This window comes from Euprymna scolopes, chromosome 45, assembly GCF_053919585.1.
Source record: "Euprymna scolopes isolate OS-2025 chromosome 45, ASM5391958v1, whole genome shotgun sequence".
Classification (NCBI taxonomy): Eukaryota; Metazoa; Mollusca; class Cephalopoda; order Sepiida; family Sepiolidae; genus Euprymna; species Euprymna scolopes.
Window position 1 is genome coordinate 48,993,887 of NC_136526.1, and position 25,000 is coordinate 49,018,886.

Genomic DNA, 25,000 nt, shown 5'->3' on the forward strand with positions numbered 1-25,000 from the left:
GGTGTAGAGACATAACCTTGTATATTGTTGGTCTGTTGATAGCAACTATACCCCATTCCTAGAAACAAACCGGGAGAAGAAGTTACACACTCATTCTCACCATGGCTCTACAAATGACGATATGAAAGTACCTGATGTCAACAGAGACACCGTTATCCAAAAGAATACTACTGTTGAGATGATGTCGTGAAAATTATTGTGGTAGCATATCACAGAGTGCCATTGTTAAGAACTCAATGTAAATAACAAATGGTTGGCAAGCCATGAGACATCTTTTTCACTTCCAGAATAATGGCTCTCATTTCCTGGACTTTGATATCATAAGACTTTAACCGGACGAATGCTCAGCGACTTGCAGCCTTCATTGATGACTCCCTACTAAACACTGACACAAATATACGGCATCATGACAATTTTCCTACAGAAGACGAGATACCCACTTGTACCGAGACCTTAAAGAATTTACATATAGAAGATAAAAATATGATTACCTCTTGGTGAGTGAAAACTGAATAATCCCCCTACTGTGACCTTACACGTGACCTTAAACCTCTGATCGTGGCCCAGTTATGATCTGCAACCTGGTCGGTACAGTTATGATCTTAACCTTGGTCGATGCCCAATTATGACTATCCTAGTCACTGGGTAATTAATTATGTCGACTGGGCAACTAGGTCTGCCAACCGTTGGTACGTCGCGTCACCCAGTGAGTTCTCGTCAAGGCGTTGGAGGACTCTTCTCGGTTGCATGGTCCTCAAGGCCTGTTCTTCTTGATCGTCTAGTTAGTCGTCCTGTTGACTGGGTGTTCGTTGACGGGAACGGGGTCACAAGTGGCAAGTAAAAGAAATAAAGTTACATGGAATAACAGCACATCAGCAAACAAACTCCGGAGGTTGGTTGATATATAATGTATTTAGGAAATTCATAAATGATTATCTACAGACGTATGTACTATTGAAGATTAAATGGAAGCAAGCAATTAGATTTGTGAATGAGCTTCTTGTTGTTGAAATACTCGGTCGGAGTCGCGGACCGTTGCAATTATCGTTAAGGTGTTCTGGCTGGTTTCTTCCTAGGTCCTCTGAATTCTATTAAGTTGCAAATTGCTGGCGACCAGCGAGGGGGAGAGAGAAGTTGGGTGGCTGGATTCCTCTACCGAGACCTTTATTTCTGTCTCTCCAAAGATCTCTCTCTGTCTTCTCTCTTCTTCTATCTCCTTAAATCGAGTTTTAAAGATCTTATACAGTAAAACCCTTGAATAATGACGACGCCTACGTTCGTCTTCGACCAATCAAATTGATTGATAACAATCCACCTGATTCCTTCTCATTGGTCAATTTGGCTTGTGGCAGGTATTATTTTTCCGCCCCCAATTTCCAAAATTAAAGTGACTCCTCCCCAACTTGCCTGACCCCGCCTTCTCGATAATGTTTTTTTTCCTATTATCAACTGATAATCAGAGGAAATATTATTTTTAGCTTGTAATAGATCACCAGATTTCATCTATTTAAAAATATCCGTTTGATCTCCTTTCCTCTTTGAATTATTTGTTTTGTAAAAACATCCGTGTGATTTAAAAAAAAAATATTCTTTACATGTCAGAATTCCCATTAACGCCCAAAACAATTTGCCAAATGACATTTTTAGATAAGTCATAATTGGAAATAAACACTGGCTTGCTTTTGAAGTCCTTTGTGCATCGGCAGGTTGAGTATTTCCCCAAAATATTCTATTTACGCCCAAAACATATTATCATTCTAAAGTTTCTCAGATAATACATATTAAAAAACAATTCAGGTCGAACCTTGGGCTGACGTCATTAATTCTTTTAGCAGGCCCGATCTGTTTCGTGTGTGTGTGTGTGTGTGTTTCTCAGATCCAAAACGATCCGACATTTCACCTGTCAAACACCACATTTTAAGCCGACCGACATTTCAAATCTCTGTTTCGGAATATTATTGTGTTGGCTCGTTTAGTTCAAACGCGAGCGTATTTTGGTTAAAAAATGTTTTAAGTAATCTTTCGCTTTGAAGTTTAGCATGCGATTTCTATTTTTATCCCCCGACCATATGGTATCTCAACAACAAGATTTTGACACATAAAAATATTAACTAAAAAAAAATTATTTTTTTTTTCTGTAACCGGCGTTCGCACGGGATTGAATATTACATTTAACACAAAAAACGTCACATCGACCCTACTGATCTGATGTGGCCCCTCTTTGGTGTTACACTACATCGACATGTTCTAAATCAGCATCCGGTATGGATTATTGTGGACAGTGGTTGCATGGGGAATATGATTCGACACTCAACAGCCAAGTACCTAGATGGTAAAATCACAAAGTCTACCCAGTGTGCCAGACAAGCAGAGATAGATTCTCCATCCTCAATGTGGTTGGAGAGACCATGCTTAGTTGGATAGAGGGGACACAATGTGCTTTGAAGGTCTGGCTGTTGAGGATCTTGATACTGAGATACTTAACGCTGTCCCATTCATGTGCAGTAATGACCTGCCAGTGAGAGTTTGAGATATGGATTGGCAACACACAATTCAGGTATGGATCTACTACATCCCCTCCCAACATAAGACTGGCCAGACATGCTCATGTTTTATGTTCCTCACCCCAATAAACAACAGTGTAGCCTGGGAAATACTTTGAACTCTCCATGCCCAATGATGAGAATGATGAATTTTCCATTGAGCCTCGTTGGGATTCAGGTCGCATAGTATCAGTCAAACCTTAGCCGCTACCCATAATCACAAGGAGTGTAGTAGGCAGAGTGCCTCTTGTAAACAACACTAGTGAACCACAAGAAATACGTAGATCACAACACATCTGGCAAGCTATATCTACGTTTATTACAACAACATCTGCTGATGTGGCGAATACTTAACCAACTTCAAGCAAACACCATGACAACATCGCTTCTCATGTCGTCATCGACCCAGATGACATGTTATCCTCTTCAGAGAAGCTGAAATGTCAACTGCCTAATTCTTAGTTTTATGAGGTTTTCGAAGAGAATCTACCTGGGTATGGCTTCTGTGAACATGAGTCCTAGACGAGGACAGTGAAGAGGAAGTTAGAAACTTGCCCTTGCATACCAAGTCCTTCGTCCCTGAGACAATTAGCAGCATAACCAGTGAAAAGACGTAACTACTAAGCAGTCAATTAACTATTGTGATTGAGAAGATTGTAGTCAACTCCACCCACAAATAAAATTAACGTCTTCATATATAGTATCTATTCTGATACTATACATTATTTATTCTGTCCTTTGTCAATGAAGGAGAAATTCTTAAAGAGTGAGGTTTAAAAAAATTGTTGCCTCAATATTAAGTAGAACTTTTGGGGGTAGCCAGATTTTCGCTGCATTAAAAACCTCACCTTATTGAGAGTCAATATACAAAGACATACCTGTGCTCCCAAATGTAGGGCAAAACCATCCTACCTGAAAGACTATGTTACTAACATTTTGTGATCGACTCTAAGATACCTTATCTTGAGAAAAGAGAAAAAAATGCGTCACACCAATATCAAATTATGACCTCATATCGGTCAAGGGAAATAACTCAGCATGACTGTTATTAAGAGTTGTCGTCTGTTCCTTCCATTTTGTGTTAGTTTTTCAGTTCTGTTTGAAGTTTTGTTCTGTACGCTCGAGAATAATGTCTCTTCATTCCTTCAATCTGTTTCGTGCGATATACCTTTATTTACTGGTGAAGACAGCATTTATGCTCGATAATTCTCTGAACTGTTTGTTGTGGGAGCAGGAGTATAAAGACAGTGCTATGATATTCTCTTCTTTGGAGTCCTGAGAATGGCTCTAAGAGTCGAAAATAAAATAAAAAATAACTGTTATTGAGAGTTGTCGTCTGTTCCTTCCATTTTATGTTAGGTTTCAGTTCTGTTTGGAGTTTTGTTCTGTACGCTTGAGAATAAAGTCTATTCATTCCTTCAAATGATTTCGTGTGATATAACTTTATTTACTGGCGAAGGCATAACAGTAACATATCTTTTGTTAACATTTCTGCTCGATAATTCTTTTAACTGTTTTGTTGTACAAAGATAGAGCTATGATATTCTCAACCGTTCAAAGAGTCGAAAACAAAACAAAAAAATAATGGCAGAAATCCACCAAATAAATATCAATGCCACATTTATTGGTATGTTTTTGTTACAACCAGTATAAAAATGGAAAAAATAAAAATGAAAAAGCTACGTTTCGTTTCGTTTCATATTTTCATTTCAATTCCATGTTTTGCTGTCTAAATCAGAGTTGCTAACTGAGATTTTAAAAACCCGCAAGATCAAGGAAGAAAAGTCATTTTAAAAAATCACTAAATTTTTAAACTTTTTCCGTCTAAAAAAAAAAAATCCTAATTTAAGACCAAAAAAATCTTCCAAAAGGAAAAACACTATATGTTGACTTCCTACTCTACATAAAAATATTATATTTGCTTCCCATATATTTTTTGAAGTGATTTGCTCGCCAAGATGGCTGGCAACTTTTATCAGCTAATTTTATGTTTTTCGGAGCAGGTTTTGTTTTGCAGATTGTTCAGGAACCCACCCGTGTGCCCGACAATGACGGCCAGTATGCGAGCCTACTAGACCTTTTTCTCACAACTTGCCCTGAACTATGTTCAGTTTCTGTTCTGTCGCCTCTTGGATCTTCCGACCACTCTGTTGTATCAATTAAGATAAAAATGAAATGTAATAAGTCCCCAGACGTACCTCTCCATCGTACAGTATATCGATACACTAAGGCTGACTGGGATAGCTTCCGTACATTTATATCTGATCTACCTCTGCATTCCATGTTTAAAAAGGATGTGTCCTCTATAGTATTAGACCTGACTGAATGGTTAATTGTAGGTATTGACCATTTCATACCCTCTAAAAAGTTTCAGCAAAAACCTAACAGCCAGCCTTGGTTCTCTCCAGAATGTGCTGCTGCCATTGCGCACAGAAATCACTTTTTCCACTGCTTCAAACGTAATAGACGTATGGAAACTAAAGCCGTTTTTAGGACTGCCAGCAACCATTGTAAGAAAGTAATAAAGAACGCAAGAGAGTTGTATGCTCAATCTGTTAAGTCCAAAGTAGCTGAGCAGCGGCTTGGTTCCCACCAGTTTTGGCAAATAGCAAACAGAATCCTGAACAGAAACGTGCGCTCCATCCCAACTATTATCAATGGACCTGAGGTAATCTCGTCAGCATCAGACAAAGCCAAACTCTTTGTCAAGAACTTTCCAGCTAATTCTACCCTTTGCGACCAAGGCCGCCAACCTCCAATATTTCCTCCTGTATCAGAAAACACGCTATGTGATATACGTATATCTGTACGTGATGTTGCGAAGCTAATCAAAAACCTTGATTCGAGTAAAGCAACTGGCCCTGACGGTATTCCAATTATAGTACTCAAAAAACTTCAACCTGAACTAGCGCCCGTACTTACAAAACTGTTTAAACGTTGTCTTAAATAGAATAGTTTTTACCATCTCCCTGGAAAATCTCATCAGTATGCCCTGTATTTAAGAATTCAGGTGATCGCTCATCCCCCTCTCAGTACAGGCCAATAAGTCTCCTGTGCGTCATGAGTAAGTTGCTAGAATCTGTGTCAAATACAGAAGTAATCAACCATCTCAACAAAAATAACCTCCTTAGTGACACTCAATATGGTTTCCGTTCTGCTAGATCTACAGCAGATGTGCTTACACTTATATCGCATAGGATTAGCAAATCTCTCGACGGTGGCAATCTTTCTAGGGCAATTGCTCTTGACATATCTAAAGCCTTTGATAGGGTATGGCATAAAGGTTTACTTCATAAGATCGCTAGTTATGGTATAGCTGGAAATGTCTTCTCGATTATTAAATCATTTCTTTCTGATAGGTTCATAAGAGTAGTAGTTGAGGGGCAAAAATCAGAAGCTCACAGTATTAATGCCGGTGTCCCTCAGGGGTCCATCCTGGGCCCAACTCTTTTCCTGATCTACATTAATGATCTTCCAAATCACATCCTTACATCATTTGTAGACATTTATGCTGACGACACTACCATTTATGGTTGCACATCTAAGACAGTAAACGACCAAGTTCTCTCCAATTCTCTCTCCTCTGATCTTGAGCACGTAATACAATGGGGAAAGGAGTGGCTGGTTACTTTTAATGCATCTAAAACCAAGCTTCTCTCTTTACATCATCAACATTCTAATCCACATTTGGCATCAATTGAAATGAATGGCTCTCGTCTTCAGGAGGCCTCAAGTTTTGACAAGCTTCTGGGCTTGACCATTACTCCTGATCTTAAATGGAACACGTACATCAAATCTGTTGCCAAGGCCGCTGGAAAAATGGTGGGATCTTTCTATCGATCCGGTAAATATCTCACTGCTGATGCTATTCTCTATCTATATAAGAGCCAGGTACGTCCAAAGATGAAATACTGTTGCCACATCTGGGCAGGAGCTGCTAGAAAGGACTTGTCCTGCCTTGATAGAGTTCAAAATAGACTTCGTAGCCTCGTAGGAGATGTCCTTTTCTCTTCGCTGCAACCTCTATCTCACAGAAGAGATGTTGCGAGTTTGTCTCTGATGTATCATTATTTTCATGGAAAATGTTCGACTGAGCTTCAATCTATGGTCCCCCCTTGCCAAACTTTCACAAGAAACACTCGTCTAGCTGTAAACACTATCAATAATTCCCCCCACTCTTTATCGGTGCCTAAACCTAAACGTAGATTCTATGAACAAAGCTTCTTTCTTAGAACTGCACGCCTGTGGAATCGTCTTCCGTTTTCCTGCTTTCCGGCTGACTACAATATGGTTGTGTTCAAGTCTAAAGTAAATAAGTTCTTGATGAGCCGTTCCATATAAGTTATCAAATTTACCAAATTTTCATTACTAATGATTACTATATTGTCCAATTTCTACTGTACACTCTTTAACCCTTATCCTTGAGTGGCCTCTGGGCCTTGATAATGTGGTGATGCCTATGTAAAAAAGAAATAATAAAATCATACAGTGTTTATAATAAAAGTTTAATTGAAATATATTACGAATTAATCACAATAATGCCACATCTAAATATTGAACATTAACAAATAAATTCTCTGAAAATATCGGAAAAATTATTATTTGCAACATGAAAATTAAAAAAAATATATATATGTGAATTAATTGATATATTTTAGAACAATTCTGAAAAGGGAAATTAAAGAGGGTAAAAATGGCACAATTGTAAAAATGGGGAAAATAACACAAGGGGAAAATCTTGGAGAATATTTATATAAAGAGAAAAACATTAAGAAGTTTGTTAATTCTAGAAATAAAGTATATCCATATTTAAAACCAAATGAAAACCCTTTTCTATTTCCCTTGGAAAAATGAAATCCTGATTTTTTAGAAGATTATGTGTGAATATTTCAAACAAGTATTTAGAATTTAAAAAAGGGGATCATTTTTCATATAGTTTTTACCGAAAATAATCTCTCATTTCTAGGACATACTAACTTTTTGGGACAGGTAACTAATCTTTAATATCTATCTAACCCTATGTCGTAAAACCTCACGAAATCACCTTAAAAAGTAAGCCATACAGAATTTATCTCCAAATAAAAAATATTTCAGCCTTGAGTCCTAAACCGTGAAAAAGCCTTGGAAATAAAGCTGTTACTTTGCATTAAATTGCGCAGCAGTTTTCATGCCCACTCCATTCACAATCAAGTATATTTTGTCTGCTCTGAATATTTTTAAAATTGAGCAAAATTTTTCAATTTAAATATTTGCCACTTTTACAATATCTGTTTATTTTCGGTTTATTTTTATTAGTTTTTATTTTTACTAATAAAATTAACGTTTTTATATATAATATCTTTTTTAATACTATACGTTATCTTTTCTGTCCTTTGTCAATGAAGGAGAAATCCTTTAAGAGTAAGGATTTAATAGAAAATATTGCCCCAATCTAGAGTCTCTTTTTTGGGATTAGTCAGGTTCTCACTACATTAAAAACCGATTGGATGTCTACCTTCGGCGTCGTAAAAAGACAAGTAAATATGTGTATATATTTTAACATGTGGAAAACTTTCTTTCTGTTTTTAATGTTTGCTTGAAAATAAACGCGAGAATCTTTGCTGAGGTGTTAACATATGCTGTTTGTTAATAAACGTGGTTTACTCTGGCAAAACGTTGAAAAATTTGATGAAAATAAATAAAATCATGAACGTGGGCACTTTGGGGAGGCAAGTAAGTAGGAACAACATTCATTCTTTAAAATGTAGAATAGTTAACAATCGAGAAATTGGAAACAATAACAAAAATCAACAAATACCTTATACCAAACGCAGTAAAATTCGAGTATCTTTTATATGTACTGAAACTGGGCTTACATTCTTTTATTTCGCTTTTTTCTTCGCTGTTTTTACAACAAATAACTTGTTAACTAACCCGTAGTGGATTTCATTCTTAAAAATTGTGTGAAAAAATCTATGATTACAACTAACTATAAACTTGGGAGTCTTACTTGAACTTAGGGTTACTGATAGAATAAGTCATTTGCTTACAATTTTTCAAGAATTAATCCTCCCCACCTTTTAAGTGGCAAGCAGCCATTCGTTTATTTTTTATTCTGTATGCAAAGTATACAGGTCGGTAAATAATTAAATTTTACTTTAAGACAAAAGCGGCTATTTCTTTTATTTTTTATTCAATATGTAAAAACTACTTTGAACAAAATATTAAATTAAAACCGTATTTTAAACTGCAGAGGATGGAACTCCCTTCCCCTAAAATGTACTTAGAAGAATCGATTTTATAGCGAGTTTTAAGAATGGTAAACCAAAAAATGGTGAAAAAATAAATAGTTAATAAATAATTGTTATCAAAGGCAATAAATGTTACTTTTCTGCCTACTTGAATGAGTTTAGTTTACGTTTTAAGGTATTTTCAAGCGCTTTTCTTTATTTTTCAAATCTAAAATTGCAGGTGTGTGGATGTCAAATATCTTGATATTTTTTCTAGATAAAAGCCTTGATCCTTTATATTTTAATTTTACTCACTAGATTGCAAACAAAATCTCAAGATCTAGTGAGAAAACCAGTAAATTTGCAACACTGGGCTAACTCCAACTACAGGATAAACTATTTAATTCGGCAGACTCACGCTCATAGTATAGGACCAGTTAACATTACCAAAAAATTAATTTAATCTCTTTGAAAATTTTAGGTGGTTTCTGTAGATTATAGCGAAACGTTCTTTTTTCAAATACGCGAATACAAGAAATCGAATTGATCATCGAGTTAATGTTTTATCAAACTAAAATAAATGTTGGAAGCCAAATTTTTCAGAAAAAAATGCTAAAAAAGCCAAATTAAAATCTGAAGCAACATTTTTATAAACAAAAAAGCTAAAAAAAAGTCCAAACGAAGAATTGATAACAAAAAATGTGCCATATTAAAAATGTTCATTTTGTGTTATATTGAAGATGTTTGCTTCCAAATATTTGCGTTTTTAATTTTTTTTTAGTTTTGTATTGCTTTCTTGGCAGTGATGAATTAAAGACGTTCTCTCTGAAATTGAAATCATGATATTGGGGGAAATTAAAATCGTGGGGAGGACATAAGACTAACTCATCTTGCCTTTCGTTTGCTCGATAATTCTTTGAACTGTTTTTTTTTGGGGGGGGGAGGTGTACAAAAACAGTGTTATGAACTTCTCTTCTTTGGAGTGCTGGGAATTGACTTGCTATTCTATATCTCACCATATATTTTTGGAATTATATTAAAGCGATTAGCTCCTCAGATGGCTGACAAATTTTATCAGCTAATTTTATCTGTTCTTCGAAGAGAGTTTTGTTTTGCCAGAAACAAAGAATAAAATAATATGGTGTTTATAATAAAAGTTGAAATACATTACAAATTAATTACAATAATGGTGTATCGTAATATTTAATATTGACAAATAAATTCTCTAAAACTACCAGAAAAAGTAATATTTGCAAAATAAAAATTAAAAAAATTATATGTGAATTAATTAATAGATTTAAGAACAATTCTGAAAGGGAGATTGAAGAGGGTAATAATGGCACAATTGTAAAGATGGAAAATAGCACGAGGTGAAAATCTTTGAGAATATTTATATAAAGGGAAAACATTAAGAAATTTATAAATTTTCGAAATAAATTATATCTATATTTAAAACCAAATGAGAACCCTTGTCTATTTTCCCTCCAAATAATGAAATTCTGCTTTTTTAGGAAATTATGTGTGAATATTTCAAACAAACATTTTAGAAGTTAAGCACATTCTAAATTTTGGGACCGGTAACTAATCTTTAATATCTATCCAACCTTAAATCTTATTCACAATGTCGTTAAACCCACACAAAAAAGTAAAACATACAGGATTTATCTTCCAAATAAAAAATACTTCCGTCTTGAGTCCTAAACCGTTAAAAAGCCTTGGAAATAAAGGGGTTACTTTACATTAAATTGGGCAGCACTTTTCATGACCACCACCATTCACAATTGAGTATAATCTTTAATATCTATTTAACCTTAAATCTTATTCACAATGTCGTAAAACTTCCTACTCTACATAAAAATATTATGTGTTTTCTCATCATATATTTTTGGAATAATATTGAAGCGATTAGCTCCCAAGATTGCTGCCAACTTTTATCAGCTAATTTTTATCTGTTTTTCGAAGAGGGTACTTGTTTTGCAAGAAACATAATAAAATAATACAGTGTTTGTAATAAAAGTTAAATTGAAATATATTACGAATTAATCAATAATTAATTATATCTTAATTAATTGATAGATTTTAGAACAATTCTGAAAGGGAGTTTGAAGAGGATAAAATGGTACAATTGTAAAAAATGGGAAAACATTAAGAAGTTTGTCAATTTTAAAAATAAATTATATCATATTTAAAACTAAATGAAGACACTTGTCTTTTTCCCTCGAAATAATGAAATTCTGCTTTTTTAGGAGATGATGTGTGAATATTTCAAACAAATATTTAAGAATTTCAGTGGGAAATCATTTTTCATATAATTTTTAATGGAAATTATCTTTCATTTCTAGGACATACTAACTCTTTGAGACTGGTAACTAATCTTTAATATCTATCTAACCTTAAGTGCTAAAACCACACACAATCACTTTAAAAGTAAAACATACGGAATTTATCTTCCAAATAAAAAATACTTCAGCCTTGAGTCCTAAACCATGAAAAAGTCTTGGAAATAAGGCTGTTACTTTGCATTAAATTGGGCAGCACTTTTCATTCCCTCCCCCATTCACAATCAAGTATATTTTGTCTGCTCTGAATATTTTTAAAATTGAGCAAAATTTTTCAATTTAAATATTTGCCAATTTTACAATATCTGTTTATTTTCGGTTTATTCTTATTAGTTTTTATTTTTACTAATAAAATTAACGTTTTTATATATAGTATCTTCTTTAATACTATATGTTATCTTTTCTCTCCTTTGAGAGAGTTATATAAAGTTCATAATAACGATGAGGAAGACAAAGTTCATGTTAAGGATTACACATTACCTTTTGCTGTTGAATGATGACACGACACAGTTTTACAAAAACATGATGATAACTTCTTTATTATCAGATCGACCAGTCGAATGATGATGACGTCAAGGAATTCAAAGTCGTTCTACATGATTAAACGTTCTCCTTTCGCTTCTAAAGGGACCCTCCTCTGATCATGTCAGCTCTCTCCGACCGACTGATGTGCCTCATTCTAAAAAAAGAATACTGTACATCTAAGTTTTTACTAAAATGATTAGATATCATTAAAACGCTATCAGTCTAAAAAGTTACTGATCATTTTATCTTGGGCCATGTTTTAGTTTCAGAAAAGTTTCCGATGGGTAGTTTTTCTATACAAGTCCTGGAGATTAATTTTTAGTAGACACTTGTTCTGCACAGGTTCCAGACTTCATAATTTTGTAGCCAAAGAGCAGAGGATCCTTCTCTTGTTGACATGAGCAAAATATGTGCAAAGTTGCTAAAAAGTTTTAATTTTTATATTGCAACTCTGGTTTCTGATCAGTCGATAGCAGAACGTGAATTAATTTGAGTTGTCAGTTTCTAGCAGCAGCGTTTATAAATAGAATCTTCCAACTGTGACGGACGCTGTCTCATTATAAATAAAAAGAATTGCAACACCTTACATTAATCTTATCTGTGAAACTGACACCACACCCTAAATTCTATATTTCTTAGCTAGATTTTAGATAGGAGAGTCTTACATAGTTTTAGAGCCAACGTGTTCATGATTGATTACATGTAATATATATATATATATATATATATATATATATATATATATATATATATATATATATAGTGTTATAATGGAATAATTCCAGGAGGAAATCCGGGTATGAGAGCTCAATGTAGTAAACAGAGCAATAACATAAAAATATAACACGGAAATTACATAAGTGTCGATGCAATAATTTATTTCAACCTTATGGTATTTTCAAGCATCTAAACTAGACAATTACATTTTGAATACTGAAATAAATAAAGAAAAAGAATCGGGCCCCGACCGTCAAAAACCAGAGAGGGATGTAGTAGCAATCCACTTAATACATTGTATAGAGAGGGTGGGAATTAAGTTAGTAGGGGAGGAATTAAAAAAAACAAACAGAAAGAACATTATGACACTTAGCGACTGTCCGGTAACCCGACGTAACAACAGACACACACACACACACACACACACATGTACACACACACATACACACATACACACTCACACCTAAATATGCACGTTCTTACCCGTAAATGACTTGACACGCGTTTACCAACCTAGGAAGAAGAGGGAGAAATATGCGGATATAGAGAGAAGGAAATAAATAAACTGACAATTGGCTGCGCGTAAGAGAAAGAGAAGAAGAAAGAAAAAAGAAGGAAGAGAGTGACCATCCGCTGCCTGTCATATGGTTTAATTTAGTCTAGACTCTCAGAGAAAAAGAAGGGAAAGGATAGAAAATGAAGATTATACGCGCGTCATGGAGTTAAGAGTCATGGAAAATAATTCTATTAAAAGATATATAAAAAAAGAAATTTATATACAAAGTTTTTAAAAACTATCTGTATGTTTTCATGTTAAAATTAGTTTGAAGTAAATATTATCTTATAATATAATAATAATTTCCTATATTGTATTTGTAATATATTACTATGAATTCAAAAATTGTTTCTTATGTAGTTAATATTTTAGTATTTTTATGTAATTAATTTTATTGGTGATTATAGCGGTCGTTATTATTTTGCTCACTGATATTTCACTTCTTAATTGATTAAGATGCAGAAAATTGCATTATTAGTCGCCCCAATTCCACAGGACGTATTTAGTTTCGGTTAATATATACTTTTATACATTCCGTACACAAAAGTACTTTCATGCACGCGTAAAGAAATAGATAAATAAAATAGTTATTATTTTAAAGTTTTGTGTTAATTTATATTAAATCTAATAATGTCTAGTGGTAGTATTTGATCTTTTTGACTTAACTCAGTTTAATAACTAATGTATTATCTGCAGAAAAAAAATTTTTCTTAATGCTATCTCATTTATTTATAAGTAATTTGGATAAACAGGTACTTCGGAAAATGTACATCCAACTTAAATTTCGGACAACAAATATCATCAAGTCGTTATAACCGAGTTTATACCAAACAGCACTATAATTGCCAGTGGGGTGGGGTGGGAGGGTTTATCGTAAATAATCTAGTGGTATTAAATTCGGTCTCTTTACCGTTATAGAATTATCTGTTCGTCGGATCTGAATTTATTGGTTATTTTAAATTTACATTTATGTCTGCATCTGGCCATCAGTTCATCTCGTTTATTTAAGAGATTATTGTGTTCGTATTCAGGATTCTTATTTTTTCCTCGAGGCCTAAACTGTATCTCTGCCTAAAGCCGTTTGGAACATCCGAATAACATAGCGTTTTTAAGACCATAAACATTCTTTCAATAACCCAGAACTTAAGAACAAAACTGAGTTAGCTAAACAATGATGGTTATTAAAAAATGAGAACCGATCCCCGGTGGTTTCATGGTCAATTATTTCTTTCTTTATTTCAGTATCCAAAATGTAATTGTCTAGTTTAGATGCTTGAAAATACCATAAGGTTGAAATAAATTATTGCATCGACAATTATGTAATTTCCGTGTTATGTATATATATATATATATATATATATATAGTCATCTACAAACGGACTTTCGCTGTATCACAGCTCCTTAGCGCGGCTAGGCTAGTCACTACCCCAAGCCAAGTTTAAAACCCGGTCGCCTAGACTACAGTGAGTGTGTCTAACCCTTATGATATGTGGCTGCTGCTAAAGGTTTTTATATATTTTATTTTTATTGTATTTTCTCATGAAATGTTATGTTGAGATATAAGAATTTATGCATCAATTTTTAGTATTTACTGTTACAGTGAGTAGAGCTAGGTAATAAATTATGTAAATATATAACAATGAAGCTACACAGTAGCTTTAAACACACACACATGCACACACACACACACACACATATATATATGGGCGTGTGTATATATCAGAACTGAAATCATTAATTCGTATTATTAATTGCCACACATATGTGACTACTAAAGAAAGGAATGTGGTATTTGTGAAAATATATATAATTATGTTTTGTGGGTGTAAACATATGTTGCAAAATGTAAATATAATATAAATATTTTCTATTACTTGTTCATTTTTGTATTTTTAAAACGGTTTTGTTTCGATGTAAGCCAATAGTTTTTTCTTTTCAATGTAGAATTTATTTAATATTGACTTCAAATTGAGTTTTAATCGTATTATTTTACATTCAGTTTTTTAAAATTATTTAAAAAAACTAGAGGTTTGATTTGTTTGTATTAAAATATATAAAAAAATGAGGATTTTATTAAAAATTGTAATAATATGAAATCCAAACAATATATAAATAAATAAGAATTTATTAATTTGTTTTAATAATAATTATGAAATCCAAACTGTTTACGTCTTCATCATGGAAAATCAAAATTAATTGATTTATCTTTTCAGATTTATTCTGGAAAATGTAAACTGCATATAATTACAGCCAAAATCATCAAATGAAGCATAAAAAATAGACTGATTCGGTGGTAAAGAATTTATTAATAACAGGTAATTATCCGAATTTGTGAAATATTTTATGTTTATTATTTCTTTAATATGATAATGATATAAACAATATTGACATAAACAAGTTTGTTCATATTATTGACTCGACATATTCTTCGACTTCTCTGAAAAATTTAATTCATATCTTTTACACTGAAGACATGAAATATCGCAATTGCCTATATGTACTTACAAAATTAAAATGTAAAAAGAAACTATCACAATTAAATTTTAATAAAGAATTACAAAACTCTAAAAATAATGCGAAATTTAATTTAACAATGAAGCAACAAAAATAATTTAAATAAACACAACCGGATTTTACCTGTTCTATTTTAAATGTAAAATACAAAACTAAACTAATTTTTGCCAAAACTATATTGAAAGTAAAATAAAAAACTAAATTAATTTTTTCCAATACTATATAAAAAGTAAAATACAAAACTAAACTTATTTTTCCAATACTATATTAAAAGTAAAATACAAAACTAAACTAATTTTTGCCAAAATTATATTGAAAGTAAAATACAAAACTAAATTAATTTTTCAAAAACTATGTTGACAGTGAAATACAAAACTAATTTTTTCCAAAACTATATTAAAGGTAAAATACAAAACTAAACTAATTTTTTCCAAAACTATATTAAAGGTAAAATACAAAACTAAACTAATTTTTCCAAAACTACATTGAAAGTAAAATACAAAACTAAACTACTACTACTACTACTACTACTACTACGGATAAACTGATTTAGTGGACTAATGAGAACATGACGTTATATTGAAATTGTAGCTTTTCAACTTTTGATTTAACTGTAATCCTTGTCAAGTATTAATTTAATTGTAATTGCTTCTAAGTATTGCTTCAACCGTAATTGCTTATAAGTATTCCTTCAAGTGTAAATAAAAACACTTTTTTAATTAAGTAACGAATTTATTTCATATAAACAATAGACAAGGTATTTACAAATATTTTAATTGTCTTTATTTCGCAAAAATATGTATATAATTAATATCTATAATGTATATATGTATAAAATAAATATCTAAATAGTGGCCACAAAGTGGGTTCTCATTTTACGTTTAATTATTATAGAAAAGTTAACCCCACTTTTTAAAAACTAACATTTCTTTATATTTTACAAACTATTCTTGCCGTAATTTAAAATGTTATTTTAGTTTTCAGCACCTCCGAAAACAAATAAAAGTGTTAAGTTTTAAAGAATTTTCAGGAGGGGGTAGTGATTCTTCATATTTACAAAAATATTTCACTTAATTTGATCAAATACCTTTGTTATTTGTTTTCTTACAGAGGAAATAAAGATTTTGGTTAGATTGATCATATAAACCATCTTGCCTATTTGGTGGACAAAGATGGGGTGCCTTCAAGTAAAAAGTAATTTACAAAGGAAAAAATGAAAAAGGGATTAAAAAAGGACAAGTTTTTTTCTAACAAATATGCAAACACATACAGACACATACTGGAGAAAATCAATATCCTTGTGAAGTATGTAGCTCGTCTTTTACACTGAAAACTAATACGTTGCAACACATGTGAATACATACTGAGGAGAAACCATATTCTTGTGATGTGGCTCTCATTTTGCACGGAAATCATATATGCTGAAACATATGCAAAATAATACCGGAGATAAACGTCATTCTTGTAAAATATGTGGCTCTTCTTTTACAGCAAAAAAAAAGATATGTTGAAACACATGCAAACACATACAGTAGATAAGCCATATTCTTGTCAAGTATGTGGCTCTTCTGTTAGAACAAAACAAAGTTTGTTACAACACATGCGAACACATACAGGAGAGAAACCATATTCTTGTGAAGTATGTGGCTCTTCTTTTACACAGAAACAAAACATGTTAACTCACATGCGAATACATACAGGAGAGAAACTATATTCTTGTCAAGTATGTGGCTCTTCTCTTTCAACAAAACAAATGTTGTTACAACACATGCGAACACATACAGGAGAGAAACCATATTCTTGTGAAGTATGTGGCTCTTCTTTTACACTGAAACAAAGCATGCTGATACACATGCGAATACATACAGGAGAGAAACCATATTCTTGTGAAGTATGTGGATCTTCTGTTAGAACAAAACAAAGTTTGTTACAACACATGCAAACACATACAGGAGAGAAGCCATATTCTTGTGAAGTATGTGGCTCTTCTTTTACACAGAAACATAGTATGTTGAAGCACATGCAAACACATACTGGAGAGAAACTCTTTCCTTGTGAAGTATGCGGCTCCTCTCTTTCAACAAAACAAAGTTTGTTACTACACATGCGAACGCATACAGGAGAGAAACCATATTCTTGTCAGGTATGTGGCTCTACTTTTACACATAAACAAAGTATGTTGCACCACATGCGAAAACATACTGAAGAGAAACCATATTCTTGTGAAGTATGTGGCTCTTCTCTTTCAACAAAACTAAGCTTGTTACAACACATGCAAAATCATGCTGGAGAGAAATCTCTTACTTGTCAAGTATGTAGTTCTTCTTTTACAACAAAAGAAGGTGTGATGAAACATATTCGAACACACACAGGAGAGAAACCATATTCTTGTGAAGTATGCGGCTCTTCTTTTACACAGAAACAAAGCATGTTGATACACAGGCGAATACATACAGGAGAGAAACCATATTCTTGTCAAGTATGTGGCTGTTCCTGCAGAACAAAACAAAATATGTTGCTACACATGCAAAAACATACTGGAGAGAAACCATATTCTTGTCAAGTATGTGGCTCTTCTCTTTCAACAAAACAAAATTTGTTACTACACATGCGAACACATACTGGAGAGAAACCATATTCTTGTCAAGTATGTGGCTCTTCCTTTACACAGAAACAAAGTATGTTGAGGCACATGCATACACATACTGGATAGAAGCATATTCCTGTTAAGTATGTGGCTCTTTTTACATTTAAAACAATATGTTGCGGCATATGGAAGCACAGGCAAGGGAGAAAGCCACACAAAAAGAATTGTAAAAATAACTTACATCAAATTCAGAAGAGGAATTCACTAAACATAGTCTATTGCATTTATGTCTACCTTGCGATAGCTCTATTATGCAAACAAATCAAAAAAAAAGTCAAGCACTTACAATCAGAGTCAATGGATTGAAATAATATTAAACCACCTGCTTTTTATGGATGACCTTACAGGTTGTTATAACTTTTCCAGAAATATTGAAATGAAGTTTGGTTTGCCAACTACGCCATCAAAGCTAGAAGAAAGGATCTAATGGAAAACGTACAGCTTGATGAAGATAGAGAACATAACAGAAAAATACAAATACCTTGGCATAGAAGAAAACGATTTAATTCAACATGCCAAGATGAGTGAGAAAATTAGCAAAGAATATATTATAATATATACGTTGCATAAGAAAAATCTTTAAAGCAGAAGTGACAGACAAAAACAAGATCATTCGCATTAACCAATGATCTGTGCCTGTTATAGCATATAGCTTTGGCATTATTGACTGGCCATAAAAGGACAGGAACAGATTGGCCATTAAAATACGGAAAATTCTGTCACTGTACAAAATAACATACCAAAACCAGTATCTTATTAGACGGCATCTGTCTGGAAGTGCAGGAGGGATGGGGCTTGCAGAGAGTGACCATCAACATCATGCAACTATTGTGAGCACCAGTGAATATATCCCAAAATCCAAATCTCAAATTGTACACAAACACAATTTTGAACCAGACTGTCGTACAAATGAGACGGAATCAGAAAACAAGTTTACTCCAAACATATGTCAAAATGAATCGCCAGAAATACACAAAGAACTTCCATTGCAAAAAAACTTAATGGTTTGGATAATCAAATAAATAATTATAATAAAGCAATCATTTTAATCATAATTAAATAGTCATACAAATTGTAATTAAATAATCATACTAATCATAATTAAATAATCATATTAATTATAATTTAATAATCATTATAATGATAAATAATTACTAATGATTATTAATAATCACACTAATGATATTGTATGATAAATACATAGTTTTCCACTATTTTTCGTAGACGAAAATGTTTTTAAAACAAATTCAATTTGAAAAATATAATCTCGTATATGACCCGTTTCTCAACGCTGTATGAAATATGAATTTCAAATCATAATGATCGTGGAAACTTTTTTGCTATTCTACTTTTTTGTTTTATCAAGTTGTACCGAAAAGCACAGTATTTGTAGCGTATTGATTTTATTTTTGTATGAGTTCAGTTTTGTGAATAAAGGATATCAATCTACATTTTATATTTTTAATATGTGTTTAAAATATTTTTGTTTTTATATCAGATCTCCTCAGTTTTCTGAAATACTTTAAAACGAAATTAAACAAAAGTTTATTTTAAGAGAAATTTCCTTTCCTCGAGTTCATGGTGAGATACTAATGAGGAATTCAATTACAGAATTGGAAGTGAAATGCTTTATTGAAATCAGTTTCATATGAGATGCTTTAAATAAGTTTCTAGACTTTTATGTGCAGTCATTTGATAATACACACACACACACACACACACACAATAGTCCCCTTCTAAGTGATCTCCTCTGGCTGCAATGCACTTTTGCTGTTCCTACAACTTCTGGAGGGCCCCATGTTTGTCCTCTTGTGTGACAGACAGATTTATGAAATCTAATCTGCAACAAGCATCCTGTTGCCAGATAGAAAAATATATCACTTTCTACTTAAATAGTCCCTGAGAACAAATACAATAAAAATCCATATCTGAAATGCTGTGTTTGCAAAAATGTATTGTCTAGATCAATGAATGCGGGTCAAAAATCGAAAAAATAAGTCGTGGAACAAAGAAAGGAAAAACAACCCCAAGGCTTCATATATATCTGACGGTTGGGCATGTGTGTATGTGTCCAAAGGCTCACTCCCACATTCTCCCAAGGCTAGGTTCGTCTGTCAGTCGTCAGCTCATCTTGATTCCTGCCTCACTGTCAGCTCTAAAATTGTCTAAAAATGTATTTTCAATCGCCATCCTCTATCAACTGACTTGTCAGCCTCGTAAACTCCAATCCCCAATTCTAGCTAACAAGAAACTGCCTTTTCCTTTCAAAAAATTTCATTTACTCCCACATCAAGTGTTGTTAATTCTTTTTATAATCAGTTCTACAGTTTTCCATTGTCATTTGTCAATTCTAAAAGCTCGATCTAAAAATATCCACATGTTCATTGTTTATCATTTCCTCTTCTTTGTTCATTGTTAGTCATTTCTAACTTGTATTTTTATCCTCCTTCTCACCACTTAGTGACCCGAATCATCTTCATTGTATCACACACCTCCCATGCCAAACTTGTCATTTATTAAATAAATTACAAAAACAAAATCATATTTACATAAATTATATACAATTCACACACATTACATCGATTCAAAACAAAAATAAAACAGTAAAAATTAGGCATATTATTTCCAAATCAAAATGACATTTGAGTATTTGGGTACTCTTAAAGCACTCTGCAAAGTCATTCCTTTTTAGTCAGACTCCTTCCCACTGAAACATGCTTCTTGTACCAGCGAGTAAAAATAAATCTCGCCTCTCCATCGAGGTGGAAGCAAAAATAAACAAGAGGAATTTTAACCACCTACAAATTACAGACATTCCGCTATTTCACCCGATCCGCTAAAAAATCATGAAGAATTTTAATCGGCCACGCCATAACAGACATTCCGACATTTCACCTGGACCTCTTAAAAACGAGAGGATTTTTAATCATTTCCACAATAATAAGAATTCTGCCATTTCGCCCCAACTCAATAATAAACAAAATGGAAAAACACAGGAGAAATTTTTACCACCCCCCTAATAACAAACATTCTGTCATTTTGTCACACCCGATATAAACAAAGAAATCCTGACGAATTTTTATCCCCTCCAGTGTGTCATATTATGAGTTATGTCCCTTTCGGTCAACTCTTTAATATAAAACAATACAAGAGTTGCGTCCCTTCGGGTTTGTAAAAATAAAATACATGGACTTGCTCCATGGCTTATCACGCGTAAATGTATCTTGTCTTCTGGTGTCTTTTTTAATAAGGTTCATCGCGTATTATATAATGAAACAAACATAATCGTACATGGTGGCAGCTACGGGGATTTTCTTGAAAAAAAAAATTAAAAAAAGAAAAGAAATCCATCCACAAATAGAATGAACGCAAAAGAAAACATCAATCTTTGTGTTGCACGTAAACGCACGTGGTGACGACGACAAGCACCATCTTAAAAAAAACGATGCACAAAGTAAGTTCGCCAATTTCATTCAGTCATGTCATTGTTTTGTTTTCTTTGTTTTGTTTTTTTTTATTAAAAAAGGGGGTATTAGTATAATAATAATATATAAAAAAAACAATAATTAAATTAAAGTAAAATTAGTTCTAATGAAAGCGAACCTGTTATGCACTGGGAGTCTGAGAATCTATTTGAATCGTTCAGATTCTTCAAGCAACGGTGCACATTATATTTCTCAGTAAAAAAACATTCCCGTCGAGAAGCAGGTCGACCACATTCTACTGCTGTCTGGTGAGGAAGGTTTACGGCGATATAACGCCTGGACATTTGCCGATGATGCTGACCGGACGAACCCGGAGGCAATTTGGCATAAATTTGAGGAGCGTCTAGAGCCCCAAACCAATTTTCGTATTGCACGTTTCTATCTGCGTGAATATAAACAGAATAATACGGAAAGCATCGACGACTTCATGGCGAGATGTAAACTACAGGCAAAAAAAATGCAGGTTATGGGATAACCAAGAGACTGAAGAATGTCTCATTGAACAAATGATTACCGGCACCAGACACCCAGAGTTACAAAAACTACTTTCAAAAGACATGGAGCTTACACTCAAAGAGGCCTTAAATAGTGGTAGAACACACGAAGCGTCCCTTAACCACATGCGGCAAATGGCTGAAATTCGAGGCGATTGTCAGGAAATTAGTGCAATAAAAGCAAGCTAGTGCCGACGTTGTGGAAATAAACATGAAAAAGAAAAATATCCACTCTGGGGCACCACATGCTCAGCGTGTGGCAAAAAGAACCACTGGGCGAAAGTCTGCACTAACAAATAGGAGGGCACAAGAAAATACAGCCAAACAAAAACGACGAACAGCCAAAAGCAGCCACAAGAAAACAGATACAGAAAGCGGAACAGTAAAATCTGCTCAGTAAAATCTGAGCCCAAGGAGATGTATAGAGAATTTGAGCAGTTAAAGTTTAATGCGATTCATCAGCCAAAAGACGAGCGTACTGAAATTATAACGGAATTTAAAATAAAGCTTCCCAATAGACCAGACACTCATATGCTCAAAGCAAAGGTGGACACAGGTGCAGAAGGGAATACGCTTTTTCTACGAACTTTTCCAAGCATGTTTCCCAACAGAGTTGATGACTTATGACAACCCATTCCAGGCTCCACAAAGAAAGAGCACACGATTCTCACGGCTCAAATATAATACAGCATGGATCGATCTACATACAATGCGGACACAAAGACAAGTGGAAAACTTTAAAATTCTTTGTTGTCACAACAGAAGGGCCTACAATCATAGGATTACCTTCTTTCAGAGACTTGGAGCTGATAAGCCTCCACTGCACCATTCAACAACAGAAAGATCCGATTAACTCCGTCAGTGAATTAAAAAATGAATATGCAAGTCAGTTCGGTCGCATAGGGCATTTTAAAAGTGACTACCACAATCTGATCATCCTCCAGTAATACATGCACCGGGGAAATGCCCTATCCATCTTAGGGAAGAAATAGAAGAGGAGATGAAATCCATAGAAGCCCAAGGCATCATCAGAAAGGTCACCGAACCGACTGAATGGGTCAGCAGCATAGTATATGTTCGAAAGAAGAATGGACAACTTCGCTTATGCTTTGACCCAAAGAATCTGAACCGGGCAATAATGAGATGTCATTACAAGACTCCCACCATGGAAGAGCTAGCACACAAGCTATCAGGTGCTCAACACTTCTCCAAGCTAGATGCCAAAAACGGATATTGGTCCATACCTCTTGACGCAGAATCCCAATTACTAACGACCTTCAACTCACCATTTGGGAGATACTGTTTCCAAAGAATGCCATTTGATCTGTTAATGTCAAAGGATGTATTTATGCAGAGAATGGACATGATACTGGAAAAATGCCCTGGTACAATTGGAATAATAGATGATGTTATCGTCTTCGGAAAGACTCAGGAGGAGCACGACAGCAACCTCCACTGGCTTATGGAAGTAGCACAAACGGAAGGATTATGTTTAATGGTGATAAATGTGAGATAGGTCAAAAGCAGATAAGCTTTTTGGGGCTATCTATGACAAGAACGGCATTAAACCAGATCCTAGTAAGGTAGAAGCTATAAAGCAGCTTCTCAGCCCTACCAACGTCAATGAATTGCAAAAAGTGTTGGGAATCATCACTTACTTGTCACAATCATTCCGTGCCTATCAGACTTAACTGCACCCATGAGAGATCTGTTAAAAAAAGAAGCAGAGTACCAGTGGACTGCCAGTCACAAGAAGGCTATGCAGAAAATAAAGGATGAGATCTGCAAAGAAATGTCTTTTCGCTTTGTGACCCGCAGATTTGTTGCAGTTGGTTATTTCCGGCTGTGAGGGCTTAAAATTTTCTGCCTTTTGCAAGGACATCGCCAATCTTGTGTCCTTTGGGTTTATCGGAATTTTTTGTACCAATAATAGTGCACCCCCTGTTTATACATTTATTATTTTTATTCTGGTTCTTATATTTGATTTTTTTGTATTTCGTATCCTTTATGATTCTTAGTTTCGTATATTTTGGGTTTGTACGAAACTCCCTTTAATTTGAAGAAAAGAGAAATCCTAGCTCCTTGATGACGTCACGAGCCCAGTGCGAAATTCGGCCTCTTTTGAAATTCTGGCGACGAGGATATTGGATTCATTGCCCGGCGCAGACAATGGATTTTTGATGAGCCTCCCCCAAAAATGTATTAACCCGGCAAGAATACCCGGATGCGCTGAAAGCGAACTTCTGAAGACTATATTTTATGTGGCCACGGTTTGCACGTATCTGGAAGGAGTGTAATATTTTTAAAAAGACTATTTTATGTTACTATGGTTTGCACGTAAATGGAAGGAGAGAAATTTTTAAAGGACTTCAAATGAGAAAAAAGAAAAAAAGCACAAGCCTGCCGTTATCTATTTGTGAGTACGTTACTTAAATTTATTGCTTATGACAGAGTGTTTAGGAACTACTATTTTGAATTATACGGTATTCGTTCATGGATACGACATCTTCATTATAAGAACAAGCGTTATTATTTTCATTATATGTTGTTACCTTGACATTCTTTTCTTTTTTCTTTTTTTGAGTTTAATGCCCGCAAAGGGAAAAATTTGCAACTAACTTTATTGTAAATAAAATCTCTTCTTCGTTTTGAAACAAGACCTTTATTTTTATTCTTTACCCCCCCCCCGTTTTTATTTCATGCTTTTATTTCTTTTCAGGCTAGTTACTTTCACGCCGAATTTATCTGAAAGAGGATAAATTTCCGACATTTTGCAAATTAGTTTTCCCTTATTTAGAAGTATTTTGTAAGCTTATTGCTTTTATTTGAAGGCTTTTGTAAGTTTTCTTCCGTTATTTAAAGGCATTTAGCAAATTCATGTCCCTTATTTCAGAGTACTTTTCAAATTAAGTATATTCTTCCTATTTCGAGAAACGTGTTTAATTCTGTTTCTTCCTCGTTCCCAACCCCT

At 33.8% G+C, this 25,000-nt stretch overlaps 1 long non-coding RNA gene across 4 annotated transcripts in view; it reads left to right on the forward strand.

The window, feature by feature from the left end:
- Positions 1 to 25,000, forward strand: part of LOC145269563 (uncharacterized) — a 106,055-nt gene that overhangs the window by 4,524 nt on the left and 76,531 nt on the right. For 3 of the 4 annotated variants that reach the window (XR_013865097.1, XR_013865095.1, XR_013865096.1), the window contains exon 2: positions 15,103 to 15,204. This is a non-coding gene — a long non-coding RNA (uncharacterized LOC145269563). Of the gene's footprint in view, positions 1 to 15,102; positions 15,205 to 16,513; positions 21,442 to 25,000 lie in introns of those variants that run through there. The other variant, XR_013865098.1, reaches the window with a different exon arrangement.